Here is a 19,498-nt window from a genome sequence, read left to right as displayed (position 1 = left end):
TTCTCATGGGTAACACAAGATCTGAGCTACACCATGCCCCGATGAACTTCCTCTGCCCCAGGCCTGCATGTCACTCAAACTTGTCTGACCTCCTCTGCCAGTTGATTTGAGGCGACATTCACTCCTCCCACCCATGGAGAAGCACCCCATGCTGAAAACCACCAACACATTGTTCTGCGGCGACTCTGTTGGGGGCAGAACAAACTGCTTGCCGCTTAATTAAAGGCCACAACAAAGCTGGAGATGAAGCAACAACAGAAGAGTAGTGCTTTCAGTGGCCGTCTGTGATTTTGGTCGATGATGTGTCAGAGATTATTTGTTTTGTTTGGGAAAATAACATCCAGGTCATGGAAGAACGTCAGGGAAAATTCATTCAAAAGGAATGAGACATGATTATTCATTTGCTGAAGACATTTCTCCACTCATTACGGCAATACAGCTTTAACAAATGCATACCACTTTGTGATACACCTTGTTATACTAATTTGGTCAAAGTACTACTTTTGTGCCCAAACTGGACCATTTTCTTCTTTTATGTATTAAATGTGCTTGCTAAGGTTTTTCAGAACCATTTGTGCTACAGGCACATACCATTCAAAAGTTTGAGGTCTGTAATGTTTTTTAAATAAGTCTCTTGTTTACCAAGGCTGCATTTATTTCCTCAAAAATACCATACAAAACAGTAATATTTTAGTATATTTAAAAATTTAATCTATTACTGTGATGCAAAGCTGAATTTTCAGCATCATTAGTCTTCAGTGTCACATGATCCTTTAGAAATCATTATAATATGCAGATTTGCTGCTCGAAAAAACATTTCTTATTATAAGCAATGTCGAACAGTTGTGCTGCATAATATTTTTGTAGATACTGTGATACATTTTTTCAGGATTATTCTGAAAAATGAATGAATTATGAATATGAAGTTGAAAAGAACAGCATTTATTTGGAATAGAAATCTTCAGTTATAAATGTATTTACTGTTATTTTTGACCTATAAAAGTATTGATTTCTTTAAAACAAATCTTACTGACCCCAAACATTTGAACAGTAGTGTAACATTTTCATTCTGCAACGTATTGTTCTCTGTTGTGACATGTTATAATATGGATGTAGATTATCATAAATAAATTTTGTTCCAAAACGTAGGTTGCTACGACTGTTGTAGCCGAGATGAAAATAATACACATACTAGCTTGAACCCAAAAGCAGAGGTCTCTACGTTTTTTCCGAAAACATTCCACCAAATAAACTCCGTGACTTAATTTAGAAGTTACACAGGACAAAGTCCTGACCATGCTGTGGTCTTCTGTCTCAGTAAAATCCTCAATGATGCATCTAAAATCTCAACAGTATGCCAGTTTATTCATAGTGTAATCAGTTCAGGAGACAAGGGGAGGCCTTTGACCAGCAGACAGTCAGGCCTCTTTCACAACACCGAGTCCAGTGTTGCTAGCGATTGCGTAAACCCCAATTTCAAGCAATTGTGGTATTCCACCAGAGAAAGTCTCTAAAGACTGAAATGGTCCAACTCTACTGTACAAAGAAAACAATATTTTTCCACTGAACAGCCACCATTAATTTAATACAACCCTAAAGTATAGCACAATAATGGCCATATATATCTTTCAGCAGTGCAGCAACAATGAACTATATTGTCTGCAAACCTTTTCTTAAAGTAAATAAAGTAGTAAGACAAAAGGTTGAATAAATGTGAAATGAAAAGGTACTTTTTTCCAAGAAGGATTTGAACTAGTTTCAGGGAGATGGGTGCCCAAAATCAGTCAAATCTAAACAAATTGAACTATTTGATATGTCATTCGGCACACCCACACAAGCACTCACTAGGGGTCAAACTGGCAAGTCAAATGTTTAATTTTCATGCAGAGACCATGCAGCTCTGATCTGCTTGAAAGTGCACTACACCGGCAAGAAAGACATTAATTGGGTGGAGACTTTGGTGGTATATAAACAGATATAGTTTCCAATGCAGCATATTCTGATGTTTAGATATTAATCATGGTTTTGTTTGTTAGGTTGGTCGAACATGAAAATCAACTATCAGCTGTTGTCAGGGTGAACTTTTGTGTATTTAAATGTGGAAACAGCATTAAAATAAACAGTCTTTAGGCAGTACCAAGCAAGACCTGATTACATGTATCAGGTTACCTTTAGAGCATGCCAGTGGTTTCTGTATATGGTTTAATGACTGATGTAATTTCTTTCTTTTTTCTTTCTTTTTTTTCGGTCATATCCATTAAATTCTAAAAATTTTTTTACAAAAATTAAACGCAACTCGTTAAATGCAACAAATAAATAGAACATACATTTTCAATAATATTTTCAATTCTTAAAATAAAAACAATTTAAATATTTTTGTGGGGGTTAAGTAAAAATGTCTATGTGGTGTAGATAAATAAAGGCTCAATAAAGACTGAAATAAATTTAAATGTATACAATTTATTTATTGATAGCAGTGGAACAGTTTTCAAGTATTATTAATATTTGATAAACTTTGTCTACTATTGTTTTCTTTATTCGAATCAGTGTGGTGTGATGGTAACTAACATATAATGTGATGTGACTAGAAAGCCAATAAAACAATCAATTATATCACAGGAGGACCATCATAACTATTTGTCAAGATCAATAAGGTTAGTTCAGATTTATCAGATGGAATAACTTCACGATGAAGTAGAATGGATAAATTTGTGATTCATGAAGTTTTAGCTTGAAAACAACAGACTAGCAAAGACTGCGTTGATAGTAACTTAGCAAATGCAGATTTTTGACAGATTTCTCCTTTTCACCTGACATACGAGGCAATGATAGTCTGTCATACCACACAACAATCTCATAACAGCTCAGTCATTTCATAATAGGAGTCATTTAATCCACTGAATCCTTGCTACACCCTCACGCTTTGGACTGATGGAGGGAAACATAGTCTTTTCTTTGTTTACCCTCTGTCTGCTGATTTCCGATATAATTATGTGACTTTTAATATTAATATATAATGATCTTCAAGCATCTACAGCTTCTGCTTAGCAGACAAGTGGTCAACTACAGTACAACTGTAATAATGACACATCTTTCAGCTTCACAGTATTCAGGTCAGTACAGCACCACATCATTGTAAAGAGAATATTTATCCTATCCCAGATTAATATGGATGGATAACTATATGTAAGCAATTCATACCCGCACCAAATTATAGGCAGGATGAAGACGCAGCATTATCAAAACATCTGTATGATCAACACCTAGAAACAAGAACATTCACTGAATCACTGAGAAGAATTTGAGATAATCTGTTTGCCCAATCAATGGCAGACCTGTTTGAAAACAGTCACTATTTTTAAACTTAGTTATAAAAGCTGCATTTTAGCTCTGCAAGATTATCACGGTCAACCATTTACCAGAAAGAACATGCTGGTCCATCCTAGACCAGTACCACCAAACCAGCCTGGATCCGCATGACAATTCACATCATCTATGATGGTCTTTCTAGCAGGGAGGTTTATGTCTTTTCAAATAAATCGAACCGCCTCCATACTGTCTGATGCATGGTGCCATATGAAATTAGTGATGTCTGGACAAGAAGACATTGTTGAAAACAATTAGAGAGTTTTGTTAACCATACCCAAACCATCAGAGGAGCCGCCAAATGAACTAATATGAGAGACTCTCATGGACTCTACAGCAGGCACCAAAACCTGACCAGTGTTTAGCCTTGTGCCCTCCACACTGTGATTTGCTGAATCATAAAGGACTAGGAGACAGGACCACCGGTGTGATATAATCCAACTCCTGTTTAAATGCATATACTCCTGTTTACTCTTGCATAGTTAGAAGACTTCTCGAAACTTCAATGCCTTGTTTCTAGTGTGCCCGCTGGAAAATTGGTTAAGAATAGAGCTTCATCATGGTCCTGGGGTCTCTGAGTGGCTCCTTTCAGATGTTTTTAATGTGATATGAGGACAACGCAAACCAAACCAGGACATAACAAACCAAGATCAAGTGATGTTGATTCCAGTGAGATGGATGTGGTTACCTCTCTAAAGTCGTCTGGAATAGTTCTCTCAAGCACATTTTGTCATCAAACTCAACCTCATCTCGTTCTGACCCTGTATTATCTTCTTTCTTTGGTAAAACACAAAAAGCTGCTCGTCTGTGTAAAAGGTGGATGTCAAAATTAAAGCTTTTATTGCTTTTAGACTACATTTATCAGCTTTAGGTCATGTAATTCCAATACTAATGTCATTCTAAACTTTACAAAATCCGCCCTTAGGATATTTACACATTTAAAATCTACAGTCACTCTCTTCAAGAAATACAAACCCAGAAAAAAATTACTCACAGTGCACTGGAGAAATGTATCTAATCAAATAATTATACCATCCGCTCCATCTAAATTATAAATACCACCGACTTCAACTAAAGCTGTAAACAAAGTTTGCCACTTGTCTACTTATATTTTTATGTGATATACAATGGTGAATGGCACATAGTGCACTACAGTAGTCAAAATTTGAAGTGGATCAAAACCTTTCATCAAAGTTGTCCTAAAACCAAAATGCGTTCTTGTCTTAGGACAACTTTGATCAACTTTTTTGATCCACTTCAAATGTTGACTACTGTAAATAGGGACTATAGCACTGTATGCTTTCCATTGAGGTGAATATGACCTGACTCAATATTAGGTCAACCATCACGCAAGCATCGTAGCGAAAACCCACGTGAACCAGTGACTTGATTTGTACGCTTTATACGATTTTCTATCAAGTCTTCTCTTAATTTGAGGGTATTCTCATCAGATATGGAGGAAAGGTTCAGGAATTACAGCTCTTTAATATGTACCTCCCCATTTTTCAAAGGACCATAAGTAATTGGACAATTGACTCAAAAGCTGCAACATAAAAAGGCCTGGACATCCACGGAGGACAACAGTGGTGGATGATTGGAGAATCCTCTCCATGGTAAAGAAAAACCCTTTCACAACATCCAGCCAAGAGAAAAACACTCTCCAGGATGTAGCCGTGTCACTGTTAAAGTCTACAATCAAGAGAAAACTTCACAAAAGCAAATACAGAGGCTTCACCACAAGCTGCAAACAAGGCCAGAGTAGACTTTGCCAAAAAATGTCTAAAAAAGCAAGATCACATGTGGAAAAGCATTCTTTGGATGGCTGAAATTAAGATCAACCTGTACCAGAATGACCGGAAGAAAAAAATATGGAGAAGGCTTGGAACAGCTCATGATCCAAAGCACACAACATCATCTGGGAAACATTGTGGAGCAGTGTGATGGCATGAGCATGGCTTCCAGTCGCACTGGGTCACTGGTGTTTATGATGTGACAGAGGACAGAAGCAGCTAGATGAATTCTGAATCTGATGTGTATAGAGATATACTTTATACCCCCAAATCCACCAGAGTGCATCCAAGGCCGAGTTCATTCATAACTGCAGTCTGAATCCAAGTACTCCAACTCTTTTAAGCTTCCGAAAACTCTTTCACATTTTCCCTGAAAGTTTGAGTTAGAATAGCTTGCAAGAGCATGAGTATAAACACAAAAGTCTGCAAAAGCAGAGTAGAGTGTAGATGAGCTTACCTGTTCGACCGGATGACCTTTATTGACACATTTGTAGTCCCATTTAGCCACTTGTTAGCAATCGCCATTTTCAAGATATGTAAAAGCTTTTTAAAAATCCATGTTTAGGTATAACTAATATAGCTTATGTCGTAGAATAAAGCATGAAAATATCTCAAGCTTGATTTATCCACAGACTACATTTCAGGCATTTACCCCCAAAAAAACCTATTGACTTTTGGGACGACAGAATCGGAAGTGTAAAAATATTTTTTATAAGATTTGTTTTTAGCATTTTTTTTCTTTTATTTAGATAGGACAGTGTAGTGAGTGACAGGAAGCGATGTAGGGGGGGAGAGAGGGGGTGGGATCAGGAAAGGTCCATGGGATTAAAACCAAAGACACATACACACACATATATATACACAGGTGCATCTCAATAAATTAGAATGTCGTGGAAAAGTTCATTTATTTCAGTAATTCAACTCAAATTGTGAAACTCGTGTATTAAATAAATTCAATGCACACAGACTGAAGTAGTATAAAATAAATGGTTCACATTCATAACATTTATAAAAAACAGTATATGAATATGAACACAAAATATGAACAACTTACAAACATTGAATCAAGGACTCCACCAACTATTGTGAGGTTTCTGTCATGGATCAAGTGCACATATTTAACTGAAAATAGTAATAGATCTAAATCAAATAAGCAATAGAGATCAAAACCATCAGCAGCAATTGTGTTAGAGAAGAGATTATAAGACAGATAATATGTCTGTACTGTATCAAGTGCACACATTTAACATTAACTGTAAATCTTAATAGAGGAATAAAGTGGAAGTGGTAGTAAAAGATCAAAACTACAAGCAGCAATTGTGTGTTCGTGTGAGAGAGAAAAAAACAATCTAAGAGATTGTAAGACATAAGAAAGGAGTAGAATGCTTGCGTTTCGCCCACTTGCTCTCTTGCATCTTCTAGCGACTTTCAGCAGTTTTCAGTCCAAAATGGCGGCAGCGCCCCCGCAGCACCATCTATAGGCTGTTGCCCTTATCACTACAGAGTTTTGCCTCTTGGGCTTCTATACTCTTTGTTAAAACTCAGGACACCCACAGCGCAACGGCGGTATATGTCGGCAAGCTGCCCACAAGGCTATCGGCGCCGACAGAAGCGTAAAAATATTAATTTGTGTCTGGCTTTCAGGACTCTATTGTGGCACTCTATTGGCTATTATTTCAAATGAGTTGAGCTCTTTGATATCTCTCTCCTGAAATACGTTGGAACATTGAGGGGAACTATGCTCATCAAGTCACTTCACAAATTAAGACTCCAAAAAAGTTGAACCAATCCTTTAAATTGTTGACACCATTATAGTTAGAATTGTTTCAGGAAAGACCATTGTCAGTTTCAATGTTCTTTCACTGAACCAGGCAAAAACTAGTGTTGTATAAAACATGTTGACCAATTTCCATGGAAGCCTAAATGTAAATGTTGTTTATCAATAAAGAAACAATATGTGTAATCAATATTTTGAACAATGTTTATTAGGTGATGGAAATCCTGTTTTAATATGCATACAGTCTTGTAAAACAGCAAGTCATTCCCATGGGAAATTATATAATTATGTCCACACTCAGTGGTCAAAAAGACTAATTCCTGCCCTGACGTTCCATAATAAACAAGCTGCTGGGAGGAGAAGGACATTCATGACACGCACAGATGTTTTACTTTAATTCATAAAGCATTCATTATTCATTCACATTATTCATCTGTCGTGATGAAGCGCTGTCTGGTATTTAGACGTCTGCTTAATGACAGTGTAACATGTCTGTAAACAGTTCCATAACATCTGAATTACAGCTGTCTATCACTCATTTTGAATTATAGGCAGAAGAGCATCCAGTTAACCTGAGAGTTAAGAGAGCCAATCACTCCCACAGTGGAAAGAATGACGGTTGGGCTGAAAGACACATGGCTAGATGAATACCTCCTTCAGCACAGTCTTGTTCAAGTGTGAGTGTGTGTGAGCGTTAGTGTATGTGGGTGGAGGTTTGATAGGTGGAATTAAGAACATTCCCATGACCTTACCGTTCCGAGCATCCTGTAGCGTTTGCTCTAGGATTTCAAGGGCTGTGCTGTGGTCTGCGTGTGTAAAATCCTTGAGGAAACTTGGCAGGCTTTGAAGTGTTTTGGCTATACTTCCTTTTTATTTCATGTCAAGTTCGAAAATCCTAATTAGCTGTTTATAAAATTGTATTTTCGATACCTACAGATGCACTGAAACATGTTTCATGCTGCTTACTGAACATGTTTTAACAACTTTCTTTCACTACATTTGAAGTGCATGTGCCTATAAGTTTCTACCATCTGTTTTTCTTTTTTAAAAAGGAGTGTTTAAAACGTTTCATGATCATTATTTTTGCAATTCCTTTTGGTTCCGCAAATAGCACAAAAATGACACTCTTCATTTTTAATCCAAGATATTTTGATTTGATGCAGTCAGTCTCATCTATCATGCAATATAGAAATTCCAAAGTATATTTTCACATGGTATGATTTTCTATGTTTACTCTTGTTATAACAGTATTACTGCTGGTGGGACACTAGGTGGCGCAATGAAGTAATTTTTTGCTGTGCAATTTCACACAAAATAACACTATTTCTGAATTTCCTCAATTTAGATTTATTTAGTTATAGCCTCATGGTGTGAAATTACTGTTGTTCAGCAAATTTTCACAGACGAAATCCAGTCAATTTAATACGAATCTACGCGATTGAAAAAGATGCGAAAGATGTCCCCACGCAAATTTTGCAATGGTTTGCAATGGTTGCAAAAGTTTTTCACAGATATGTCGCATTAATCAACAGAAACAGAACACCTCTGAGACGTACTTCAGGTTTTCCTAAGCTATTGACAATGTACATTTTTCCTGTAACATTTTGCCGAAATTTGAAGACAGCTCTCCGCGTTGAATTCACATAGTGGTCAATCATATTTATGTATGATTTCAGGATTTTGTTAGTGACCTGTATTTACTGCTGACAAGTGGAAAATTAGGGCTGAAATCATAATATAGCAAAAGGTAGCATAAAGGTGGGGTCACCTTGCTCTGTGACATTTCACAGGCAAAACACATTCATTTCAATAGACATCTGCACAAATAGGAGCTTTGTGGGAAGTAAAAAATTTACCGATATCAATATATACATTACTATACATTATTTAAGGCTATTTTATGAATATAGGAACTGTTGAGTTTAATTTAACTGCAAGTTTCATTCATAATGTTTGCCTGTTTAAACTGGTATAAAATTTCATTATCATGCCCTGGCAAGCCTACGGTGCAAATAACTTAGATAGAATATCAAATCATACACAAGGCTCTCTGGAATTGGATTCTGATTGGCCAGTCACAACATTTTGTGGTCAAATGTTTATATATAATTACCACTAAACTGTATAATTGACCAATTACAAGGGAATCGATTTCCTACTAGCTCCATGTGTCTCATACTTTGTACTCTCTTTATTCTTAAAGTAAAAAAAAATTAATTGTATCAATATTTCATGTCTATTTGTTTTGCAAGTAGCCTTGATTCAAGGTTTTTTTATTCAGTAAAACCCTGTCAGGTTTTTTTTCAGTAATGACCGGTTGACTGTACACTATATGATCTTCTCAAAGCACCGTGCTAAATGTGATTTGGAGCTACTAGAGATGGTTTATCCAGTAGATTTTCAAGTCAACACCAATATTAATACGTCAGACCAGTGAAATGAAGACAAAACATGTCTCAGTGAGGGGAAACCAATCAGCTATCAGGATGACCCTCATCCAAAATGAATGAAGTATTGCGTCTTGCGGTGTAGCCTGACCGAAAGACTAAAAACAAGTCAGAATTTCTCCAAAACAATAACCCTCCCTTGACATCACGGCTTCATTACAATCAAACCCAAACCTAATTTCCAATCCTTCCTGCTTGTTTAACTCATAAGTTCCATTTTCATGGACAAGTAAGTTTACAGATTCACGCTGGCACGAAGTGTTACAACACTGCATGTTGTGCAAACTGAGCGAGTTGGAGAGCCCAAATGTTTGCATGTTTGGACCTCGCATGAGTACGGCTCCCGTCATGGAGTTCATTACCCAGCCTGCATAATGACAAACAGATGCTTCTGTTCGCTGCTTTGTAACATGCATCATAATGATACCAAATAGATATTACTCCAGCTAACCACAGAGACATATTCTCAACTTCCTCTCAGAGTCGTAGGCTCTCCTTTTGCACTGTCTGCAAGCAAATGGGTCCAGTGCCAGATTGTTTTGATGGAGTTCATAAAAGATTTTACCAAGGATTTTTCTGACAAATTATTCCAGAGTTTGCAGAATATATGTTTCCCCCTACATATACACAACTGCATCTGTGTTTTTTAAAAGGGAAATATTTATATGTGGTCCAGCTGAATGCTCATCATTTGCGAGTTAAACCACTATGATGAGGGAAAATGTTAGGGGAAGTTGTTTTTCCAGTTTTTCCCCTGTTCAAGGACAGTTTACCAAAACGAATATTTTCTTTTACAGCCAAGTTTCAATAAACAAGCTAATTTTGAATTACTGTGATTTTACATTTGAGAATATGAGTGTATTTGGATAATTTTCCTCAAATCATCCCATTCTGTTAAAGCATAGTGAAAACTTAAACATCCAAAATCTCATGTAAAGGGTGGCTCTAACATATGGTTATGGGTCACAACTATTGTAAACCCTTGAGGCATTGGGGAAAGAGGATAAGTATAATTTTCCTTCTCTGGAGCAAATAATTATTCCATTGTTTAAGGCATATTGAAATAATCTGCCACTTAAGACTGAAAAACATGGTTTTCTGAGATGGATGACAGCTTTACAGTCGTCACTCTGCTTGTTCTCTGAACATATGTGACCCTGGAGCACAAAACCAGTCTTAAGTCGCTGGGGTATATTTGTAGCAATAGCCAAAAAAACATTGTATGGGTCAAAATTATTTATTTTTCTTTTATACCAAAAATCATTAGGATATTAAGTAAAGATCATGTTCCATGAAGACATTTTGTAAATTTCCTACCGTAAATATATCAAAACTTAATTTTTGATTAGTAATATGCATTGCCAAGAACTTCATTTGGACAAATTTAAATGTGATTTTCTCAATATTTAGATTTTTTTTGCACCCTCAGATTCCAGATGTTCAAATAGTTGTATCTCGGCCAAATATTGTTCTATCCTAACAAACCATACATCAATGGAAAGCTTATTTATTCAACTTTCAGATATTGTATAAATCTAAATTTTTAAAAATTGACACTTAAGACTGGTTTTGTGGTCCAGGGTCACATATGAAAGCTGAGAACAGCAGCTCTCTGAGCTCTCTGTCTTGAATAATAACCACAATTAATCATGTTGCATCATCAGGTTTCTCCTCCCTCGTTTCTTGTTGTTGTTTGTTGAAAAGTTTTCATTTTCAGTGATTCTCTACTTGTAGATTTCTGACTTATGAATAGCTTTGGTGCACCTGTAGTGGGTTAAAATGTCATTTTGTAAAACATACATATACAGTAAACACCTGCAAGTCAACATACTGTGCACAGTATGCACATGCTTTGTCCTGTGTCATATTTGTGCAATGCATTGTAGGTGGTGTAGCTTTTCACATAGGACTAACAGTCACTGCCTTACTGTTGTTCAGGAGGAGGTTAGATCTTACACAACAGTAAAGTAATAAGAGTGAAACTTATAAGTGTCTCGCTGTATACATGCTACATCTTATCATACACAGGTTTCCAAATGCTGGTCTGACATTTAAGGAGATAACATCAAACATGCACTGAGCAACATGCAATGAGTCAAAGTTTATTCTGCCCTAGTTAAAAAAAAAAAAAGTTTGCAACTGAGGATATGGTCGCACTTCTGTGAGGCTGTATATGTTAACATTAGTTAAAATGAACAATGTTAAAATCAACATTTTTACTGCATTTATTAAGTTTGAGTAATGTTAATTTCTGTATATGCTAGTACATTTTTAACAATGAAAGTTGAAGTTTTAAAACTGGTTATTGCATAAATTAAATATAAAATGATCAATTCCGTTTATGGCATTTATTAATCTTGGTTAATGCTAATTGATACAGTGGTGGCCAAAATTATTAGAACACTAGCATTTTCACCTGCTAAAAATGGTTTTAAGTCAGTTATTTCTATCTTTTGCTGTAGTGTGTCAGTAGGAAATATCAGTTTACATTTCCAAACATTCATTTTGCCATTAATTGTAATAATCCAGTGAGATACCTGCAAAGCTACAGTACTGTTAAGAGTTTTAGGCACTTGTGTAAAAATGCTGTAAAATGAGGATGCTGTCAAAAACAAAGTCCCTTTAAAGGCACAATATGTAAGATTTTTTAATTAAAATATCCAAAAACCACAAGAACAGTGTTATATATTTTGCTGACTTGTGTATTTACATTATCCCAAATGTTTCGAAGAATGTTTAAATCCAGAGAAATAAGCAATTTTAACTAGTGACACGGAGCGTGTCCATCGTGTCATTGTGTCGCCTGCCAATTACATCATAACCCCTCGATTTCCGGTTTTGTTTTGTTGAAAACATGGAAACCAACCAAAGACGCTTTAATATGTTGTGCGTTTTATTAGACTGGTGACGACCGCACAGAGTAGCATTATAACAGAACTTTCAAATGTATCTAGTATGATAAAACAGCGCTGCTTTACCCCACAAACGCACGACCGTAAGAAGCGGAAGCGGTCGACTGTGGCATAATAAAAGCTTAGCTGCTTTCGAGCCGTGTGTCGCGCTCGTTCAGCGGACTCGTTTCGCTTCGACGACTTTCAGCCTCACCATGCTTCATTCTACTACGTTAATAAATCATTAGCTCATCCATGAACATGATTTCTGCCCGAGTCCCGTCGGATTGCATCGGCTGTGGGGATGAAGACGACAACTCCCACGATTCCACACTCCAGTCACGGCGTCATCAAACTACGCCTTTGTCTCTTTGTTTATTTTGAATACGCGCCCCCTCTAGTGGCGAAAATTACATATTGTGCCTTTAAGGCAAGTCATTTCACTCGGCGGCCATCTTTGAAACACCTCTCGGGCATGCAAGTGCAGCTCCTATCTCTTTGAATGGGGAAACATCAAATCCTCCAAATCTGTTGACCAAGCTTACGATTAAGTTTCATATTTTCACAGATGAAATCTGACAAGCCTCTCATAAATGTTTTTTCTTCTGCTCAAAGAGTGTTAAAAAAAGCTTATTTTTCAGGCTAGATGAGCCAGTGCGCATGTGCAATCCTAAGCGCACGTCTCAGAACGCTAACTGTTTCTTTACCAATTAGCAGAGGCGGACAAAGTACTCAACTCCATTACTTGAGTGAAAGTACAGATACTGCTGGTCAAATATTACTCCATTACAAGTAAAAGTTGTAAAGACAGATTTTTACTTAAGTAAAAGTACAGAAGTACTTGCTTTTAAAAGTACTTAAGTACCAAAAGTAAATTTCCTTTTTTGTCAATGCACTGTTTTATTGTTGTAGGTAGAAATACTTGCAATACTTCTGAAGCAACTTAGAATACATTACACCTGCTTAATACACTGACTAGCTTGTAGTATCTTTGGAATAAAGAGCTTTTAGAATGTTAAAAACCTATGGGGAAAACAACAAAACAAAAAAAAATATTTAACACCCCTACCCCCTAAAAGCAGGATGGTAGTGATCTCACACAGTTCTGACAGTGTGTGCACACATCTATGTGTAACCATTTGTCCACATTTAAACAGAGTGGACAGTGAAATCCTGTAAATACAGAGTGATAAGGAAGAAAAAAAATCGAACCTGCTTTAAAACCCAGCAACACAACTGTAGCTGTATAACTTTACAACAGCAACACTGCTTTAACAAAAAAGCAAAACAGCAAGACTTATTTGACATCAAAACAAACATTTTAAATGCTGTCTAATCGCTCTCGCTGTACTTTAATGTCACACAAAGAACAGTCTGTGCAGTGCTGCTTCAGTCCAACACCTATTGTGTTTTATTAGGAGATGCACAACAGTTCTTCTGTGGCTTTATTGGTAATATTTTGACGTACACAATTGAGCAAAATCAGACAATATTGTGTCTAATATATACCACAATGTTCACTTCTTATTATTGAATTGTTGTAAATAAATATCACATCTGCAACTGGTCAGTGCTCAAAAAATGCGGGGAAATCACTTCATGTAGCCCCACAAGAGTGATTACTGATAAACTGTCTGAAAAAAAGAAAGTCATGTTTTAGAGAAGAAAAAAATCACCCACTGACTTTCAAAGCTACTACATAGTAACGACTTTCTACTTCGAGGACCCTGATAGAAATGTAGTGGAGTGAAAAGTACAATATTTGTCTTTCAAATGTAGTGAAGTTAAAGTCATAAGTTCCCAGAAAAAATTATACTCAAGTAAAGTACAGATACTCAAAAAGTGTACTTAAGTACAACACTCAAGTAAATGTACTTAGTTACTGTCCGCCTCTGCCAATTAGTGATTGGCTCTTTCATTCAGAAGGCGGGGCTTCCTTTGATAGAGCGGCCATATTGAGCATTGCATTTTTCCCCATTCAAAACTATACGAGTGACACGTCTTGGGTATTCTATAGTCTTTGGTCAAAAATAATTAGATTTTCTTTATCAATTAACTTCTGTTAACTAAATTAAATCAACATTTGGTGTGACCATCCTTTGCGTTTAAAGCAGCTTTTGCCCTAGGTGCACTTGCGTATAGTTTTTCAGGTAGCTTTGCGGGTAGGTCTCTGGAAGCATCTTGGAGACGTTGCCTGGCTTAAAACCATCTTTTAGCTGGCGAAAATACTAGTGGTCTAATCATTTTGGCCACCACTGTATATTCACACACTACTAATACGTTCTTAAAAATTCTGTTAACATTACATGCACTAGTAAACAATAGTAAAAAAAAATACAAATAGGACAATAGGACTACTTTTAACAGCATTTATTAATCTTAGCTAGCATCAATTAATATATATTGACTACTAATTTTTATAAGTTGGTTAATGTTGATGCTTTGTTCTGTTAGCTCATGTTAACTAATGCTAACCACTATGTTAACTTGCAAGATACATCCTTATATTAGAGTACATTTCATATACAGTAACTTTACACATAAAAGGTTAGATTTTTTCCACACTAAAATAATGAATTAATTTTGAAATTATAATTGTTGTAACTTAAAGCGGCATTCTGTAGTTCTTTCGCTACAATGTTCCTTACGTACAATGACTACAGACTGAATACTTATGTATATTAAATATTACACTGATACTAGTGAGTTTCAGAGAGCGATCTACACATGTATTCACTTACCTGTTTAACAAAAGAGAAGCAACACGGACATCACTACTCATAATTTTCTCCATCATCTTTCCACCTTGTTTATCATACCATTTTACACGTGAGTTTTTTTTTCATCTTTGTTGGTCTTTCTGTCCTCTGGCTTCAAATCCTTTCTGCTTCTTCATCCATTCACGTACCGATTCTCCCTTTGTCTCCGCTATCAAAGTATTATAAGTAGGTTGAATGGTCTAATTGTCATTATTCGTTTCACCAAGCGACACGACGCTAGCGTATCTACAGGCGCCAACCAATGAGCATGAGGATTCTCTGTGACCTTTAGTGAAACACCGCGGGTGTTGAAACGTGTTGAAATCACTGATCTACAAGAGAGCATTTTATATTATATAATTATATATAAACCAATGGTTGAAATACATAAATAATTAAATATAGGCTATACACTACCAGTGAAAAGTCTTTGATCAGGAAGATTTGTAATGTTTTTAAAGAATTCTCCTCTGCTCACCAAGCCTGCATTTATTTGATCCAAAGTACAGCAAAAACAGTAACATTTTGAAATATTTTTTACTATTTACAATAACTATTTTGTATTTTAATATATTTTCAAATGTCATTTATTCCTGAATTTTTCAAAGCTGTATTTTTAGCATTACTCCAGTCTTCAGTGTCACATGATCTTTCAGAAATCATTCTAAAATGCTGTTTTGCTGCTGAAGAAACATTTATTATTATTATTATTATTATTATGTTGAAAACATAGAACGTAGAATTTTTTTCAGGTTTCTTTGATAAATAGAAAGTTCAGAAGAACAGCATTTATCTGAAATAGAACTCTTGTGTAACATTATGTCTTTGAAATGATCTCTTTAAAATATATCTATTGCTGTGTTTTCGATCAAATAAATGCAGGCTTGGTGAACAGAAGAGAATTCTTTAAAAAACATAAAAAATCTTACTGTTCAAAAACTTTTGACTGGTAGTGTATAATTTAAATGTAATTTATTATAATTTAAGTATAATTAAAACACCTCTTCACAAAAACACTAATTATTTCTTAATATGTCAAATGTTTTAAAGGAGTCATATGATGTTTTTTTAAAGATCATTATTGTGTGTGTTTGGTGTAACAGAATATGTTGACATGCTTTAATGTTCAAAAAACACATTATTTTTCAAATACTGTACATTATTGTAGGTCCTCTATGCCCCGCCTCTCTCAAACGCTTCGTTTTCTACAAAGTCCCTCCTTCCGACAAGCGCAGTCTGCTCTGATTGGCCAGCTGACCCAGTGCATTGTGATTGGCCAAACACCGCAAGCACTCGTCGGAAATGTAACACCCCTTACCATAATCGCAGCTTCAGCTTTCAAAATAAATGTAAAGACAGTAAATAATGTCATTAGTTTTACCATCAGTTCAAGCCCGAAAGGGGAACAGAGTCACGTGCAGACACAGTGATGAAGCTGGTCTCTCTCTCTCTCTCTCTCACACACACACGCCGCACGCACGATGCGCAAAACTCTGCATTTGAACAGTCAATAGCAAATACTTAAACTAATAACAAAACAGTAGCTGATTCAGAAGCGCCAGATTGTCATAGCAAAGTCAGAATGACCTCCTCTCCTAGGTTCACGAAACGGTCGTCCATAAAATGCATTGCTGTTCTGTTGTAAGTGATCTTAAAGATTCCTAAATGCATCTACTTTCGGAAGGCCAAATAAAGTGCTTTTGCTTTCGCCTAGAAACACACAGCGTCTCCCTGACATGCTGCTTCAACACTAACTGCGGTTACTGAAACCACGCCTTCTTTCTTTGCGTGCACATTTGGGCCTCATTATGCAAATATTTCCACATAGTGAGGTAGATATGTGGGGGCGTGTTAGAACGAGCCGTTTTAGGGGGGCGTGGCAGAGTCTTATCTTTGATAAAGAATATCTCTTTGGTTTTGAGACTTTAGTCTTTGCATCTTCAGGGATCTTATCTATGCACAATCAGCTTGTAACACTCCAAAGAGAAAGGAAAATTTGAAAACGCATCATATGACCCCTTTAAATTACCACCAAACTATTGAATGGCTGACAAATCATTGTTTACAGTGGTCTGTCCGTTGAGTTGTTGCATGTGTGTGAGTGTTTGTGTACCTCATGCTGCTGGTAATGTATGTGTGAATGTGTGCGGTCAGCGTAGGTCCCTTCCTGCATCTACAGTGTGTATCTCTACTCGTTTTGCACATGGTCAGGGGAAAGGGAAGATTCAGAAAATCTTTAACCAGTGCATAGCCCAAGTTTGTGGTGAGCTCCTACGTAAGCAAGTAACCAAATGGGTTTCTGCCACTGGCATGTTTCTGCAGCTGAGCGTCCCCTCATTCCCTCCTGACCTCTTCTGATGGTAGTGGGGAGAGAAATCAGGACCATATGAATGACATTCCACCTCGTCTTCAGTCTGGGTGTGTTGCCGGTGGTTTGGGAAGTCTGGAGGCTTTACCGATTTCAGGCTATATTTCACATATCCTGGCTCAACCCAGCCTGAGTCATTTTTGTTTAAAAAGAGACAGGAGTTGATGAATTGGAAAATAAACTAGGCAAATGTACCCAACACTCAAGCACAAATAAAGGCATAAACAATGTGTGAACTGTTATTTCTGTATCTTCTTAATACATTCACATATCGATGTACACAGGGGAGAAAACATGCTCACAGGTGCGTTTTGACATTCAGAGCACATCAAATCTTTTTAATTGTAAGAGAATTTAAATGGTTATTCAACTCAGGCAGACAAGATTTTTAGTTAGCTTCTTCTATATATTTTTACTTTTGGCCATCCTAAAGTAATCATTTTTCAAGCAACATATTTCATGTGAGTGCCTAGTTTAGTATGTATGTATGTATGTATGTATGCATGCTTTATTTATCTATTTATTTAAAGCTCTGAAGAGAACATTTTCAATACAATACAAGTTAAGATCAGTTGACGTACAGCATTTGTGACATTACTGATACAACAAATGTAATTTTGAGTCGTTCCTCAAGGCTACACTGAGGTACTTAACATGTTACTTAAACATGTTTTAATCAGTTTACTTTGCCAGCAACATTTAAATCATAAACCATTTATTTGCCGTGCCCATGTTTGTTTATTTTTTTATACAGTTATTTTAATTCTGGGAGGAATTGAAAGCAATCATTTGAAGCTTCTGATTTTATCAATACCTACATTCATTTTTCTGTTATCTGTGTGTATTATTTGAGCTATTACTATGTTTAAATGATCATTTTTACATTCATTTTAGGGTTTATGGTTTATGGAGTTTATGGTTTATCACAGCTACAAAGTTGTAAAATTGGATATAAATGTACACAGAAAAGGTTAACAAAAAAGGTTACCAAGCAGCATTTTTCACAATAAAAAAGGTAACACTCATATTGTTATGGCCAGTAGCTGTACTATTGAAACAGCATAAGATTTTTAATGTTTTTTTTATTAGCCACATTAACTTCTATTATAACTAAGATCTTATATATATATTTCTTATATATATATATTTCTTATTATATATATATATAAAAGATTATATAAGAAAAAAATAGCAAAAATGCTTTTCTAGAAGTGTTTGTAATAATAATAATAATAATAATAATATAAAATCTAAATAAAAAAATATATATAAATATAAAATCACATACATCCAGAAATGCATATTGTAGCCAAACATGCAGCTATCATTAGGATGAATGGGACTGCTAACGGATTGCTCTCTCTGTGATTCAACAAGTGTTCACACTAAATCAAAAGGGCTGACTTCAGCCTCCCAACACTATCACATGAAGTAGGCTTCCTCCTAAAACAAGCACTTGCCAGATTTACAGAAATGGCTGGTTAGGCTGAAAAAAAATGTGTATGTAAACTGATGGCATCTATGACACAGAAACAGACTTCAGTTAGTTAAAAATCCAGAAGAATTTTGAAAGATACATAATCTCATCACAAAGGGTTAAGATCACTACATATGAGTCAGCAGGGTATTCCCTTTTCTCAACCACAGCCCTTCCTGTTTGGTACTCAAATGATGTTTTTTCATCTGATAAGAGAGGTCAGTCTTTTTCATGTAATATCGAGATGACGAAGTGTTTTTTTAATGGTTTTTCTTTTAAATAAAATAAATATCATGGAATTCTCTAGAGCAGTGGTTCTGAAAGTACAAATGTACTATAATATAACAATTTACACATTGGTATTTTTTTAATTTTCAATGTTTTATTTCTAATTTCAATTCCATATACTATTTGAATACTGCATGAATCTGTTTTCCAAACTCATGTTAATGATCTTATTGTTAAAATGCATTTACGGTTTTGACGTAGTAATGCTTAATCAAAATGTCATAGATGAATCTCCAGTGAAATGAAAGAAACACCCTCTGGTGCGTTCGCAGGACTTCTACAGTCATTTAGTCGACTTAAACCCCGCTCCTGCAAGCTCACTTTTAAGTGCACAT

This window comes from Sinocyclocheilus grahami, unplaced genomic scaffold (genome assembly GCF_001515645.1).
Source record: "Sinocyclocheilus grahami isolate Dianchi unplaced genomic scaffold, SAMN03320097.WGS_v1.1 scaffold383.1, whole genome shotgun sequence".
NCBI lineage: Eukaryota > Metazoa > Chordata > Actinopteri > Cypriniformes > Cyprinidae > Sinocyclocheilus > Sinocyclocheilus grahami.
This window is presented reverse-complemented; position numbering follows the sequence as displayed.